This window comes from Mus caroli, chromosome 6, assembly GCF_900094665.2.
Source record: "Mus caroli chromosome 6, CAROLI_EIJ_v1.1, whole genome shotgun sequence".
Lineage (NCBI taxonomy): Eukaryota > Metazoa > Chordata > Mammalia > Rodentia > Muridae > Mus > Mus caroli.
Genome location: NC_034575.1, coordinates 61160713 through 61177097, shown reverse-complemented (window position 1 = coordinate 61177097; position 16385 = coordinate 61160713). Strand labels below are relative to the sequence as shown.

The following is a 16385-nucleotide window of genomic DNA, read 5'->3' as shown; positions in this document are numbered from 1 at the left end:
AAACAAACCAAAAAAAAAAAAAAGAAAAGAAAAAAGAAAAAGAAAAGAAAAGAAAGAAGAGAAAAGAAAAAAGAAAAGAAAAGAAAAGAAAAGAAAGGAATAGTGACCCTGTTTGGCCTTGAAACTAAAACTGCAGATTTCATGTGAATTCAAATAGTCCACATGCCTTTCCTGAACGTCACAGATAAATTAAATGTGCTGGACACAAAGTTCATGTTAAGCATGAAAACAATTTCTCATAAAAACTGGAAGTCCACATGGCCTTCAAAAAACAGTTTGCTCCTATATGCCATGTTATAGCAAGGTGGTCAAGAGTTAACCCTCAATGTCTCAGAATATTAACACCCTGTCTTCTCTTTGGAAAAACACTGGCTGACCTGCCTCAGAGCCTCAGCCGATGGCACTCTGAACTGTGGGCCTCACCTGTGCTGAGCTGTGGTGTGTGGAAATGGGAACAGAGACAGTATTCCTCTGAGGGCATTCGGTTTTGTTCCTCCACAAGAGGATGCAGTAACAATTTAAATGTGGAAGCTTCTGGTTTGACCCCACCTTTAATGGGTAGATTACACAAGGCCTGACAAATTTCAAGGAAGGGGCTTGCATGGATCTGTGCTCAAAGGCTCCTAGGAGACCTCGTATGTAGATGAGAAAACCAAATGGAATTCCTGACTCTTGAGCAGCCAGGGACTGTTTCTACCCTGACACAAAGACTCCATCTGGCTACCCTACAAGGTTCTTACACTGAGCCTCGCTTGAGCTCCACAGGGGCACTGCCTTTGGATCACACCCAGAAGGGCTGACTCCACAGGTCTGGGTGCGGTTGAGTGTCGTGATTTTTCAGTCACTCCCAGTTGATGCCGCCACTCTGACAAGCGTGTGACCCACACCCTGGGAACTTCTGCTTCAGGAAAGCTGTTGGATCCAACTCCCTGAGCACCGCTTTCTCTCTAACTAAATGACACACTTAAAGGAACACAACGTCAAACACTCTTCAACTGTTTCAAGTCAGGAGGGTTAAAGTCAGAGCCTTCCTGTGTGCTCAGCCCTCCCCTCTGCCTGCCTACACAATAAAGATTACAACACCAAACGAGTGAGTAAGCAGAGCGCATGCTTCCCAGCAGAAGGTAAAAGGGAATGAATGCTCTGAGAGGACAGAAGGCTTGTGTACCAAGAAGCAGTCTGTGGCAGCCTCCACTGCCCTTTGGACTTCTCCACACGGCTTTCCATCCCCTGAGCTCCACCTGGCTCCTCCTCCTTGATCCTAGTTAGTTACAAGTCATTTACTCTCAGGGACCAGGCCTCTTCTCCCTTCCTCCACTCTCTGGCAGCTACAGCTGGTTGCTCTTCCCAGCCTCTCCCTCGGTTTCCAGGTGGACCTTCACACTCATAAATACCTTCAGGGCAGCCGAGAGGGTGCTGGGTGGGGTGTTCCCTAGGGCTCTCCCTTAGGCTAGGCTCTGGCTCACTCAACCTTCCCATGCCTGGTTGAAGCCAGGTGACAGACAACAAGGGGCTGATCATGGCCAAGCTCTCGGGCCTTGGGGTTGAGTTCACAAGAAAATATAAAGCCAGGAAAACAAGAGGCACAGGCTTCTAATCCTATCTTTGCCATTCATCTGCCATCTTAAATGACTCTGGGCAAATATCAGAAGCTCTCTAGAACTGCCTAAGTTTCCCTACCTGTAAGGTAGAAATTAATGTTTTGACCTGATTTTTCTTGAAGCTTCTGAAAACTATCAAATTATCAGTTCCTTAATTCAATACATCTTAAAACATAGACTTACATATATTAACATGACTGTCATACTATGAATGAAAATATGTTACTGAGATCCAACATATTGAGAAGACAAAACATACAGGCAAAACTATCCAGTCCAATGTAATCATTAGTATACTGGTCGACTAGCTTGTCACAGTAAACACAGACAAGAAAATATATTAATGTGCCCAGATTAAAGTAGAGAGAGCAAAGTCACACCAAGCAATTTATTTATTATTATTATTATTATTATTATTATTATTATTATTATTTTGGTTTTTCGAGACAGGGTTTCTCTGTATAGCCCTGGCGGTCCTGGAACTCACTCTGTAGCAATTTATAAACTCTGAAGTCAGGCACTTTTCTACATGCACACACTCGAGCGCTTCTGGGCAATCTTGAGAGAGGCAGATGCTATTAGCCTTGGGTCACAAAGGAAAGGTCTCAGACTTTGGGAGGAAGTTGTTCAACCACATGGCTGGAGTATTACAGGGAGGCTTCAGCCACTGTCTTGACATAAGACATGCACCTCCGTCTTCTGTCACACTGCCTCTGTTTTACCTGTGAAACCATTCCTGACTCCTCCTAACCCTTTTCAGACAGACTCAGTCTCCCCGACACTGTCCTTACACTCTTTGCCTCATGGACCTTAGAACAGTGAGGACTACATACATCACTACATACATCACCTCATACACATCATACATACATACATCACCTCATACACATCATACATACATACATCACCTCATACACATCTTCTTAATGGGTCAACAATACACAAGATTAGGCTGGGTCAAAGAGATAGGCAGAAGCTCACTGGTTAAAGAAAAACCTTCTCATAGTGGACTACCCTCCTTTTGTTCTCAAACCTTATGATAGGTGCTTAGTGAGTGTGCACTAGACCTCAGCAGACAGAGGGTAAGGAACTGACTGGTTATTCCCAACTCACTTTGGAAGAACACTTTTGTAAAATGCAATAAAAAAGAATTCCTAAAAACTGGACAATATGTGAATTCACTGACAGTGAAGCTGCTACAGAGATTACTAATTGTATCTTCTCAATTTCTATACTTATCGTGCTGCCTGCTGGAAGAGTGGGGCGAGGCTGACCTGAAAGCAGCAGGCTAGACCAGCTGGGCTTGCCACACAGAGAGTAGTTAGTGAATACTGTTCATGGAGGGTGCGCATACCAAACACTGCTGACTGAATCTCACTATTAACCCCTTTTAAATCTATAGGTTGCCTTTGGGTAGGTGCATTGTCACCTCCACTTTATGGGTAGTGACTTCAAGTCTTCAGGGCTGGTAAGAATCATAGCTGGACTGAAATGGACAGGAAGCTCCTTCCAGACAGGACTGGGTAATTTTGGGGAGCCCATTGTCATGCAGGAAGTAACCACTCTGAACTTCATTTCAGAGAAATCACCTGGTGACAGCAGAGTGCAAAAGTCAGGGGCAGAGAGAGGCTGGCTAGGAAGTGGCCAGGGACAGGGCTGCTTGGGATAGAAGGAAGTGTCAGGGAGAGAGGAGATCAGATAACTCAGGGGTTCAGAGTCTAACAACTAGACTCAAAGGGATGATGAGCTCAGCTTTCAGAAACGTTTACCTGAATTAATTCTCTTGGCACAACGTGTGCCGGATCCCTGAGCACTCGGAGCTCAAGCATCCTCTCTTTTTATCTGCTTCTGCCAACCCACCCTCCTACTCATCCCCTATGCTTTGGTACACTTAAAATGGGTTTAAAAGCAAGAATTAAAAATAGTTCCAAAACTTCCACCCCTTTGAAGTCATACAAAGCTCATGTCTGGGGCATAGGCTTCCAGCTCACTATAGCGGATCTGTGAACAGAGATTTCTCTATGAAATCTCGTTGGCACTTTCATTAAACCCAGTGTCTTAGTTACGGTTCTATTGCTGTGAAGAGACCCCATGACCAAGGCAATTATAGAAGAAGACATTTAGTTGGGGGCTTGCTTACAGTGTCAGGGTTAGTCCACGATTAGCGTGGTAGGAAGCAGACCACACTGTACTAGAGCAGCAGCTAAGAGAGTTACATCCTGATTCACAGGCAGCAGGCAGAGAGAAAGACGGCCTGGCACAGGCTTTTGAAATGTCAGAGCCCACCCCCAGTGACAACCTGTCTCCAATAAGGGCACACCGTCCTAATCCATTCCAAATAGTTCCACTAACTGGGAATACCAAGCATTCAAACATGTAAGCCTATGGGAGACATTTTCATTCACGATACCACATCGTGTACACATTGTGTGTGTGTTGCTTATAACTTTACTCAGGGCCTTATGCATACTATGCAGGCACACTCAATGAATTGCATTCCAGCCCCATCATCTGGCTCTCTGAACTTCTCACTCATGCCTACCAAAAAGGCCTTCTTTCTTTGTGCTCATCTACATTAAGATTACAGGTAAGCTCAGGCTACCTTTTGCACACCCTGGTCTTGGCAGAAGTATTATTTTACACAGAGGCCTTCCCTGAGGTTCTCCATTAAGGCAGTCCTCCTAGTCTCCTGACTCCTAGTTCTATGACCTCCACAGTACTTACCCTGTCCTGTATGGATACTGTTGGTGTGGTTCTACTAAAGAACTGCTCATATCTCCTTTAAAGCCATATCTCCACAGATCAGGCAACTGCTTTGTTGACTTAAGAAGATCATTAGGGTATTTAAAAGGATGAAGGCTTGGGGCTTTTGTCTCAATGAATTAAACATTAAATAGCAAGAACAAACAAGGGAGATATCAGAGGAAAATGTGCCTTCCCCTTTATCTCCTTCCTAGCTAGCAGACCACCTGCTCCAGTGCGTGGAAGCCTCTCCTGTGACACTTTTCATATGCTATTCTCCGGGACAGTGAGCCAGGAGAATACATAAAAAGTATACCAATTTTAGAATCCTGGGATTCATAGGAGGAATGCCAGTAGCACTGATTTTTGCCCCCTTCCAAACCAACTTTCTCCCCTGTAAATGGAGCTGGTGTACCCTACCTCACGTTCCTACAAGGAGTAAGGAAGTGTCCTAGCACATGCCTACCTTTGGCACTTAAGTACTAATCTCTACCTTTGTTATCAAGTTTGCTGTCAGCAAAATGCATTCTTTCAATTAGGGTTTGACAAATGCACCAAGGTTCAAGGTGACAGGCGTTGTGCCACCACTGTGATCATGGCATTTGTATGGAAACAGCTAACACTCAAGCATGCTTTCTAACATTCCCAATGCTGTATAAGCATCAGTCACTCCTCTATGCTAAGACAGAGACAGTCATTTTGCCACTGCTGGTATTGGGATGACTCTTTAGGAACTCTCCTCCTAAGCTGTTCAGGTCCTCTAACTCCAGGAAGCTATGAATGCTGGACCAAATCTACCCAAACAGCCCTCAGAAGCAGGTAATTTCCCTAGCTAGAGAACAGAGAGTAGAAGGGCCCATTAAAGTCCAGATACAAGAAGGGTCTACTGTGCTAATGCCCAGTCTAAGGTATAAAGCCCATGGCAAGTACCAAAAAAGTCTCTGAGAAGTGCAGGTGGCCCCCACTGAGAGACAATAAGGAACAAACCTCAAAGAACAGAAGTCGACCAATGACCTGAAAGAGCCTGAGGTAAATGGGAAATTCTTCCCAGAGCCTCTAACAAAAACCAAGCTGGCCAACACTTCAAGGAGACATACCAGTCACACACATACCCTGACTTCTGATCTACAGAACTATGAGATAAAACATCTGGTTGTCTCAGCTGTTTTTGATAATCTGTTATAGCAGTTATCAAAACTAACCCTCTTATGCTGATGCCTGATATAGTTTAACTGACAGCATTTCTTTTCCCTGAGAGCTGAGAGAAATGGCCTATTCCATAACTGACAGCATCTTAGATTACCTGAAACACACCTGTCAGCTGTTTTGCAAGTAGACATTATATTAAGCCATCAGGTAATTCAGATTGCAGGCTTAAATTCTGAAGCATGAAGTATGCTGCCACACAGCTCCCAAGCGTTAGAGTATCCCATAAAGGTCAAAGATGACATAGGTGCCCAGGCCAGCATCTAACACAGGATCCTTGACACAGCTGAATACGAAGACCCAGAGGGCACTCAAAGGTGCTGGGTATCCTTCTAGGTCCTGGGATAAAGTAATAGGCTCTAACCTTTTCCTTGTGGAATGGACACTACAGCAAAGAGCATCAACAGTGACATACTACAATGAGCACGAGAAGAAAAGTTACCATCCACAGCACTCCATTGCATGCGAGAGAGCGAGAGAGCGAGAGGTGATCTTTCCCCTTAGTCACTCCTTACTACGGCTAATGAACTGTGAGTTTGTTGTTAGAGATTTCTGTTTGCTTTTGAGAAAGGTTTTGCTGGACAGCCCACACTGGTTTCAATCTTTCAGCCCAGGCTAACCATGAACTTATGACCATTCTGCCTTAAGATTCTGAAGGGTATGATTACAGGCATGTGTCACCATGCCCAGCTGGTTTATTTTTTATGAACAGGTAAACCAGCTTTATATAGGACTGCCTTTTATGAATTTCTAAAAAAACAAATTTAAAAAAGGACCACAGCTTTCTCTTCACCAAATCAGATTCCCCCTTTTTGACAGAATTCAGTCTTTTAAAAACTGAAAATTAATTTTAGATTAACAGCATCCCAAATGTCTACTGACTAAAGAGCATATGGAGGGGCTGGAAAGTCCTCTCAGGGGTTAAGATGAATTCTGTTTTTCCAAAGGACCTGAGCTGAGTTCCTAGAACCCACACCAGAAGGCTCATCATTGTACTCAGCTATACAGGATCCACAGCACACACACGGCATGCACTCACACAGACACTGGAACACAAGGACACAGTCAGAATCTTCTTTTTAAAAAAGGCACTTCGAAAGCAAACTGCAGCTCCATCCCGTTCACGTTCCTAGCATGCGGAGCTCTGATCCTCTTAAGCCATTTTTGCTTTCATCTCCTTTACCTTGGAAGGACCGAATATCTCCCTGGTTGTAAAAATCATACAGAACAACCAAATACAAGACCAAACAAATTTGACTTGTATGACCTTCCTAGAGATACACACATGTGAAAAAGTCTAGACTTCTGAAAAGATTTCTACAGAAAATATAATTGGAGTCTACATGTTTTAATCTCCTTTTCAATCCCCCTACACACCCATGTGTATGTACATACTTGTACGTGTTGTGTGTCTGTCTGTATGTGTACTGGAGGGGAGGGAAGGAAGGAGAGGAGAAATTCTAGGCTAGAAGATATTTTTTTTTTTGTGGCCTTGGAGAAGCCACAGGTTAATAACAGCATTAGCTGAAGCCTGTAATTCAGACATTAGCAAATGCAGCGAAACCATACTTTGTACTTGTCTTGATTCTGTACTAATGATCTGGCAGCCCACTCCACCCAGGCTCACACTTTTAGGTCTGTATTTAAGAAATTCTGACAGGTCATACACAAGAACAGTTACAATGTCCCACAAGAGAACTTATCAGCCTCAACAATGTCGCAAAGGCCCATACTTAACTCAAACCTCCACTTCACTTCTAATTGTGAAAAAAAAAAAAAAAATCACTACTCCAAACTGTCACTTCTCACGAACCAGATCAGGAGAATAAAGAAGACCCGACAGTCCTCTTACTGGTGGTCTATGAGCAGCATGTTGATCCAGTACTTCCCGAAGGTGCTCACAGAGCTCAGTGGCTCTGCAGACCACTTGTGGGGACACACCTGCACGTATGCAAAATGGCATGCTTAAACTGTCTTCACAGGACATAAGGCCCAAGTATCAGATACAATCCACAGCTCCAGTTGCATCTGCACAATGGGAAGCTGATGCGACTGAAAGAGAAGCTATTTCTGACACACTGCTAATTTAACACAGCAAGGCAGGTAACAGTATTGAAACCATCTATACAAAAGAATGGGAACAACAACATACACATTCACACCTCCTTAAATGTACAAGTTAACACCTGTAGGTGGCGTGAGAAAGGCCTGTCCGACAAAGTTTTAGTATTGTCCTTTCTACCATGATTGTTACACTGGGGCGCACATATTAATATTTCCTCTTATGAAGAGATTGTCCCTATGAGTATGAGGTGTAGACAACAAGTTCTCAGGCCAAAGGTTGTAGGTCAGAGGAACTCCGTGCAGAGTTCAGGAAGTGAGCATAGTGAGTGTGGACAGGGGGACTTCTGCCCTTGTGAGTGTGGGTGGCCTGGAGTCCCTGTTATGTATTATAGCCAGAGGAAGTTAGGGAAGAACAGGTAAATGGAAGGCAAAGGCAGGAAGCCAGCACGACCTCCCAGGCAGCACGCCACGAGTGTTTATTTGCTCTTTGGACTACGCAGTAGCTGAAGCATTCTGCTTTTTTTTTTCTTTTTTCTTTTTTTATTAGGTATTTTCTTCATTTACATTTCCAATGCTATCCCAAAAGTCCCCCATACCCTCCCCCCACTCCCACTTTCCCCCACTCCCACTTTTTGGCCCTGGCGTTCCCCTGTACTGGGGCATATAAAGTTTGCAAGTCCAATGGGACTCTCTTTCCAGTGATGCTTATCACCTATGTAGCTTAGACAAAAAGCAAAGCCCATGCAGATGCATGGCACAGGGTCTTTGAAATCACACTTTAATGTGGCAGATGAGTCTGCTGTTTAAAGAAGGCTACCGGGAAGTTTTGTAAGGAATGGTTGCCTGCTATCTCTGCTTTGGAGATCCAAGACTGAAGATGATCTGCTCCATCTAACCAAATGAAAAGTGGGAGGCATTTGCTTTTCTAGACATGCGGGCATCTTCTCACAACGTGGTCTGCCCATATAATAGCAGAAGGCACAGTGCAGACCAACCCCGTCACCTTTGCACAGCACCTGACAGCTACACCCACCAAACAGGGCTCTGTTCCCACCTGCTATCCCAATCCTCCCAAAACCCTGCAGGAAGAGGAAGCTAATTCTGACAGCAAACTTGAAGAAGCCGCCTAACAGCCAGCTGGCAGTAAGGGAGATCCAGAGAAACTCATAGCTTCTGGTGGCTCTGGCACCAGCCTTTCCTACTTCTCTCCTAAATTAGAAGTCTGTTTCCCAAAGGTGCAGTTCCAAAGGCTCCTATAGCTAGACTCACCTCTATTTATCTACAGCAAGAGGACCACATCTGTCTAATACCTAACAGGAATCTCCACATTCCCGGCAGTTCCTAGGCCTCCCTTCTGGTGTCACAGACATGAGGGTGCTTTAGTGGACAGAAATTATTGCAAAGGAATGCACGAGCTGTTCCCAGCTCAACAAGTATTAGGTGATCCCAAGACTGCTGCAGAGCAATCAACACCAAACAATGTCAAGGACAACCAGGTCTTTAGCTGCCCCTTAAGGGAAAATGAATCCAAGAGAAAAAAGTCATTAAATAATCTGTGTACTACTGAAGAAGGTATGATTCCCAGAAAACACAATTTAATTTCCTTTTTTGATCAAAAAGACAGTGGCTTACGCATCTTGTGGCACACATTCAGGGAGCATGGCCTTATTTCTTCAGTCCCCTGGCATTTGTCAAGTTCTTAGTATGGGTCACACTCTACAGTTCAGAGCATTTAGAAGGCTATTGTAGCTGAAGGAGCGTCAAGAGGCACAGCTATTGTCAGACACAGCACTTCTGTGGGTTGAGAAAACAAAGCCCACCACTACCACCACCACCAAAACACCCAAGTGGACTGGAAAGAAACACATCTACATCCCAGAATAGTCGTACTCCAGTATATGGTTTTGTTCTGTTGGTTTTTGCTGTTGTTTTGGTTATTTTGCTTGTTTTTTGTTCGTTTGTTGTTGTTTTTTAATGGTGTGAGGAAGCTTGTTTTTGAGACAGAGTTCCATTGTGTAGCCCTGGCTGTCCTGACAATCAGTATGTAGTAGACCAGGCTGGTCTCAGTTTCCTAGCAACCTTCTTGCCTCTGCCCCTTAAGTGCTGGGATTATAGGTATACACTGCCATACCCAGTTTGGCCTACTTCTTTTTTTTTTTAAATTTGCTAGAGATTCTGGTGAACAAAATTTGAAGTTCCCATGATGAGCTTGAGATCTTAGTCAATGCACCCCAGTGAGAACTAATGGTTTAGCGTCAAGTGGTCAGGGGTATCTTGGCCAGCAATATCAGCTTATCAGCAGCTAACAGAAATTCAACAGAAATCTGAGGGTTCTCAGCCAGTTTTGTGTCCTTCTGACTGTCTTATGGGGCCTGCACATAGTCATGCTGCATGAAGGTTTTCCAGAGAGACTTCAAGTGTGGACGATGGCAATGAGGCCTGCCTGCCAGTGAACACTGGTGACCACATCCACCAAATCGAACCTGGGCTCAAGCTAGCTTCTCTTCGCAAGTCAACCACCACATGTCAACTACTGTACGACCTTCCCTGCAAGAGGAATGACTACAGCCTATTCTGCAAGAAAGGACACAGAATACACAGATTTCTGAATCCCTGGTCTCAAAATCACAAACTTAAAATCAACAAATGGAAAAAGTACAAGTTCTTAACAACAACAACTGTCATTCAGACAGACCCAGAAAAAAACTTCTTTTAGCTACAATCTTTGGGAGCAGCTCAAAGTATCAAATCTGAAAGGTCTGCAACACTCTCATTCATTGTTCTGTAACCTTCTGAAGTGCAGGCCTATTAAAAAGAAGACAAAAACCCTCCCTGTGCCAGGATATGAACCAGACACTCACAGCTAAGCATTTTTATGATACCCAATAAAACCTGCCATGACAAACGAAACATTTAAGTGACACTAGAAATGATTTTTCAAGAGAGATTTGGCAGCAAATGGAGTAACTCAGCTGGAAGCCATCTTCAGCTCAATCATTTCTACCTTCTTCCCAGCTCCAGGCTGCTTACCCCTGCCCTTGAGAGAAAATGTTGGGCACCCTGCACCTACTGGTAGGAGCTATGCTGGAACAGAACTTTGCAAGCCAATTTTCTCTTCTGCCCAACTGAGGCTTCCTATGGAAAGACAGCTTCACAGGTCTCTGAAAGACTGGTCTGTGAATGTATCTCGCGCCTCTTGGGTCTCAGATGTGATATGGGCACCAACTGCAATGGCTGAGGATGTGGTGAGCTCCGAAGGAGAGACCCCATAATTCTCTTCTGGTTACTTATCTCACTTATGTAAGAAGCCCTATCTATGTGTCTCTTGACTTGGTTTACAGTTTTTCAAAGCATATGCTCCCATTAAGCCCTCTATTTTCTCTCCTCTGACTGTATGGGCCCCTCCTGTGATTCTTGGTAGAGTGCTAAATCAACTACAGAATTACAGATACTCTGGGGTAAATTTTTTCTATCCCTTGAGGTTTGAATGCTTAAGAAACATTAGTTTCATGGGGGCCTTGTAGAGAACTGGGCAAGACCTAAACTAAAAAAAGGCTTAGGAAGGCTCAGGTTGGATGGCAGTCTGGTGATTAGAACCAGTCAATTGTACTGCAATCACATCTTATCGGTCATTGGGTCATTGCTGTGAGCTTCACTGCACTCATTTGTTCCTCAATTCTGTCATCCAGGACAGACCGCAGGTGCTCTTCTATAAATGCATCTTGTCAAGGCATTAGACCTGGACTGGCTTATATGTAGCTCTTTATTATTTACTACGTTACTTCTAGTATCTCTGTGGTAGCAGAGTCCATCATCCCCAGCACCTGAAGTGGCAATGCAAGGCCCATACATTCAAGGCCTGATTGGGTAGCAGTGTATAGAACCATGTAGCAAGTACAAGGTCCTAGATTCAACTGCCAGTAAAACACACACACACAGCCACCCACACACCAAATGCACACTAAATATCTCTTACAAAGATAAACCTAAAAACTTCTGAAGGGCTTCCCATTTACTAGGAAGGCATGAGCCCTTAATTTGATGGCATTCATGTGTCACAAAAGTTGGTGTTTTTTTCTTTCCTTGCTATATGCAGTTATAAATCAGAACTTATTTTGAGTAACTATTATGAATGATCTGTTATATGTACACGCTTACTAGGGAAACTGGGAGAAAATGGAGGCACCCATCTGTATCTTCCTTCAAGCCTTAAAAAAAAAAAAAAAACTACATAGCTAGCTGTAATTGTAATAATGCACTATATCTGAATCTGTCTTTCAACTGTGTAACCTAAAATAAACCTCTTGTCAGAGTAACCGATTAGAAAGGAAGATGAAATTAAGATCTAGAATTAATTCGTTGAGTAAGTTGATAACCAAAACCTGTTTCATATTTAAAAGACAAAATATTATTGCCTAATCACTGCATAGTTTCTTACTTTGTAAGTACAATTTGGCAGAATTTTTAAAATAATAATAGCCTTTTTGACTTGAGAGAAATATGAAAATTTTGTGTGGCCATTTTCCTGTTTTAAAAGTAATGCATACTCATTATCTGTACAAAACTATCTTAATGTTAATACTTACTGAATACTGAATACATGGTAGGCAATGTCCAACATGGTCTACCTAGCAAATTCATTTATTCCTCACAACCTCAATAAAGCACAGAGAACTACTAACTAAGTCATCTGATTCACACACCTAGGGACACAAGCCAGTAAGCCAACATTATGCTGTGACATGCCAGGAGTAAAAGCAGGCAATGATTTAGTCAATCAAGTCTTTCAGTACAGTAGAACACAATGTCACAGGCTCAAAACAATTCATAATGAACACTGTACCCTTTATACTTGAAATTGTCGTAAGCTAGCACTCCTGTGTCACCGACTTGGTTCATCAGATGCATCTGATATGCATTAACGAAGAAGCAGATGCTCAAAGGGGTTTGTTTTTTAGAGTAAAAAGTTTTTTTTTTCAATTTCGCAAATTTTAGCAAATAATTCAGTGACTCTGTGAGTTCATTTCCTGAATTAACCATCTACTCTCAGAAAATTTTCAAAATAAACACAATTAGTCCCCACTTCTTATGGCTTATCTGCTGGCCTTGGACAGCCAGGCACACAAGAGCCAACCACTTCACACTCTTGGATCACATCTTTTCAAACTTTAACAGTCTTCTTGATTAAAGACAAATGTTACTTCTGGGCTTATTTATTTATTTATTTATTTACTTAATTTCCTATCCAAGGTTAATAAATGTAACTATTTAAAATAAAAATTCTTTTTAAACTTAAAAAGCAACTTATGTTCCTAATTGCCTAGCATTAAATACTATGTATTTAACAACATCAAAAGCATTATTAAAATTATTGGCCCATCAATCATTTTCATACTGCTATGGGTGAAACAGGACATACAAGTTTACACACACTTATTCACATACATACATTCACACATACATACACACACACAATCTGCTCAACCTTTAGTTTTTTGTTTTATTTTTTAAAGCAAGATCTCACTCTAATATAGGCTAGTTCAGAACTCATTATGTTGTCCAAACTGGCTTTGAACTCAGAGCAATTCTCCTGTCTCGGCTTTGCCAACTGCTGAGATTACAGGTGTGAGTTACCCTGCCAGCACTCTTTGGAACTTAAAATGGTGGCATCTTGCATTTCCAGAAGGTTCTACCTATTATCATTCACCAAGTAACCTGCTGTGTAAGCTAGACTAAAAAGAAAAGTGACCATTCTAAGCACTTTATGTAGGTTAGTTTCAGTCTGTGCTTTTCAAAGACTCATTGATACACTTTCATCAAAACACTACAAGTAAAGACCACTGTTACTCCTACTTTACAAATCGGATTGAAAAGGGCTAAATAATGTTCTCATCCTGGTCTGTCTGACAAGAAAGCCTCCACAGCAAACCACTGTTCAGTACCTTCCCCTCTCAGACAAGCTCAGAAAACGACTTCTAGAACTTTGCCTTCCTATAAGGCTTACACTAAAATGAAACAAACAACAGCAAAAGCTAGGTAAAACACAGCATAGTCAGTGAGATCGTTCTAAGTCTGATTTTTTTTTTCCTACTAGAGAGAGGTTTGGAATAAAAAATATTGGGCATTAGCTAACTTTTTTCTGAAGTTCTTTTTTTTTTTTTTCACTGTGGGGCCCTTTGCTCTCATCACCTGAACGCCATGTGTGTTCTGTAACCTATGACAACAGCAACCCAACTGTCAGAGATTTGTCTTTCAAATAAGCTCAGAGCTTTCTGCACCTCCTCTCTATACCACACTTGTCTCCTGTGAAGCACAGATCCTTATTCTTATAGGGTTCTATACAAATCTAAGAGCTGCACACTGTGCTGGGTTCTACACACAGTAAAGTGCTTGTGCTCAATCCAGCTGCATTGTAGTTACTGTTCAGCATTCACTGGACTTCACCCAGGGCTTTATGGTGCTGGCTGACTGCTAAGAGAGGCAAAGGATCTGAATATTTTATCTAAACGTCCACTTAGCAATCTACAATTGATTGCTTTTTAAAATGTGGTGGGGAGGAAAGAGGTGATCAGTGGAGGGGCTTGAAAGAGAGGGTAAGGGGGTGCATATGTACAAAACAGACAAAATATAGAGAAAAATTAAAAATATGTGAGGACCATATGCTTATTTATTGGAAAATGACCCTGCTGACATATATATTTTTGTTCTAAAAGGGGAGGGTGGTCCTCCTTTCTTGAAAGTAACTGCTTGATCATAGTAAATTTAACCTCACTGTTCTCCAGTGACTGCTTTCCCAGCTTCCCTGGGGAAGGGCTGGAATCCGGTGGTAATTTACATCCATGGTCTGAAGTGCCAAGCAATGGTGCAGCAGGGTGACCAGCACTCTCAAAACACAGCCAAGCTATTGCTTTAAACATTGAGAACACACAGACACAGAGCCTGGCTCTGACAACATCCAAAAGATTCATTATAGACAATCTATTCAGGAGACGCTACGATCGCCCCAGGAAATATAAACAGTGTTTAAAGAGCAGTGGGGAAAGGAAATAACTGACCGGAATGAGACGAATCATGTGAAGTCCGTCCAACAAGGCCTAAGACATCCCCAGTGTTTCCACTTGGAGCTGCGTTTAAACGTGCCCTGGCACATGGGCACAGATCTCCCCTCCAGCTCAAGCGTGGGGCTGCGTCCTTTCCTACCCACTTGTTTGTGCACAGCCACGCCCGCACAGGAGGACCACGAGACCACAGGCCTCGGCAGATCCTTCCAGCTGATTTCCAGTTGCTTAAAGTTTAACAAGAATCACGGCTCCCTTTGTGAAAGTTACGATGATTTAAGTCAAGTTTACAAGACATCCACGGACTTAACAGGATAAACGAGTGTCAGGAGACACTAGCAATGGCGTCTTAAAATGAAGTTTAATTGACAGGCCCTAACTAAAATATAGAGGAGTTTTTTTTTTTTTAAACCCACGGGCTAAGCTTCAGGCGCTACATTTAAAATAAAATAAAATTAAAAAAAAAAAAAGCACACAAGGCTCAAGTTTGAACTCCGACCTTCCTGTTCCAGTCACCGCCGCAGGGTCCCTCGTGAAGTGTCACCCGAATTCTCTCCACGATCTGCTCCTTCCCCGCCGCCACCCCCCTGTGAAGACCCAGTACCGAGGCTGCCAACCCACGCGCGTCTAGAGATCGGAGGAGGGGCGTGCGTGGCGGCTCCGACCGGCTCCTCCCGCACCACCGCGACCTGGCGGCTTTTCCCGGGCCTTCCTCCGGCGGGGCGAGGCCGGGCGAGGCAGCTACGGAGACTCAGCCTCAGGGGCCACTCGCGCCCCCCGGGCTCTCGCGTCTGTGGGCCCCGGTTGGCCTCGCTCCCACTCCCCTTCCGCGGCCGAGAGCGCCCGCAGCACGCGCTTCCTTCCTCGGCTCTCTCGCTCCAGCTCGCGGGACCCACAGGCGGCCCCGAAGTAGCGGCGACCGCCCCGCCCCGTCCGGTCCCGGCGCTACCTTGGCACTCACTCTTCGCCGTCGTCGCCGCCGCTGTCGCTGCTGCCGCCGCCTGGGAGTCCGGTCTCTCCGCGCTCCCGGGACCGCCCGACCTCTCCTCCCCACTCCGCTCCGGCTCCTCCCCTCGCGCGTGGGCGGGGCGCACGGCCCGGTGGGCGGGGCTGCGGCCGCCACCCCCTCCGCCCCGGCCCACGGGCCCGGGACGTGGTCGCCGCGCCCAACTGCGGCCGTCGGGGGTCAGGACACGCGTGCTCGCGGCTGGGTTGGTGCAGCTCGCTGCGGTGCGGTGGGTCCGGGAAACCACGCGAGGCCACCACTATGCACCACCACCAAGACCACACACCGCAGTCCCTAGGCTGCGAAGAAGAGCTCTGCCAAACTCCACACAAAAGTGGGGCTCTGATCCAGAAAGGTCTGAGGAAACGGCCACCGTCATATTTAAAGGACTCTGGGGCAACAGGGAGGTTGTTTCCCAGAAATGGAGGTAAAGCCAGATTATTGAATGTCCCAGACCGGACAGAGTACTGCATAATAAATTAATTGGACAGGTTGGTTTTTGTTTTGTTTTGTAAGCATTTAGAGTTTGGCAGGTTGAAGGGCTAGTTTTGCTTCCACAAAAGCTGCTTACAGCCATTCAACAAAATGAAGCACCTGTTGTGTGGGGTCAAGCATTATGCTAAACGTGATAGGAGATACCACCAACCTGAGGGGGGCTTGCTTAAGTCCTGTAGAGAGGGATGTACAGAAATGGTAACACTCAGCAGT

The 16385-nt window shown here is 44.4% G+C and overlaps 1 protein-coding gene across 7 annotated transcripts in view; it reads right to left on the bottom strand.

Annotated features, from left to right (window-relative positions):
• Positions 1 to 15730, bottom strand: part of Gng12 (G protein subunit gamma 12) — a 118164-nt gene extending 102434 nt beyond the window's left edge. For 2 of the 7 annotated variants that reach the window (XM_021165252.2, XM_021165253.2), the window contains exon 1: positions 15621 to 15730. The gene's annotated coding sequence lies outside the window, so the exon portion shown is untranslated. The other 5 variants (XM_021165254.2, XM_021165256.2, XM_029478914.1 and 2 more) reach the window with 4 other exon arrangements.
• Between the last annotated feature and the right edge of the window lie 655 nt (positions 15731 to 16385).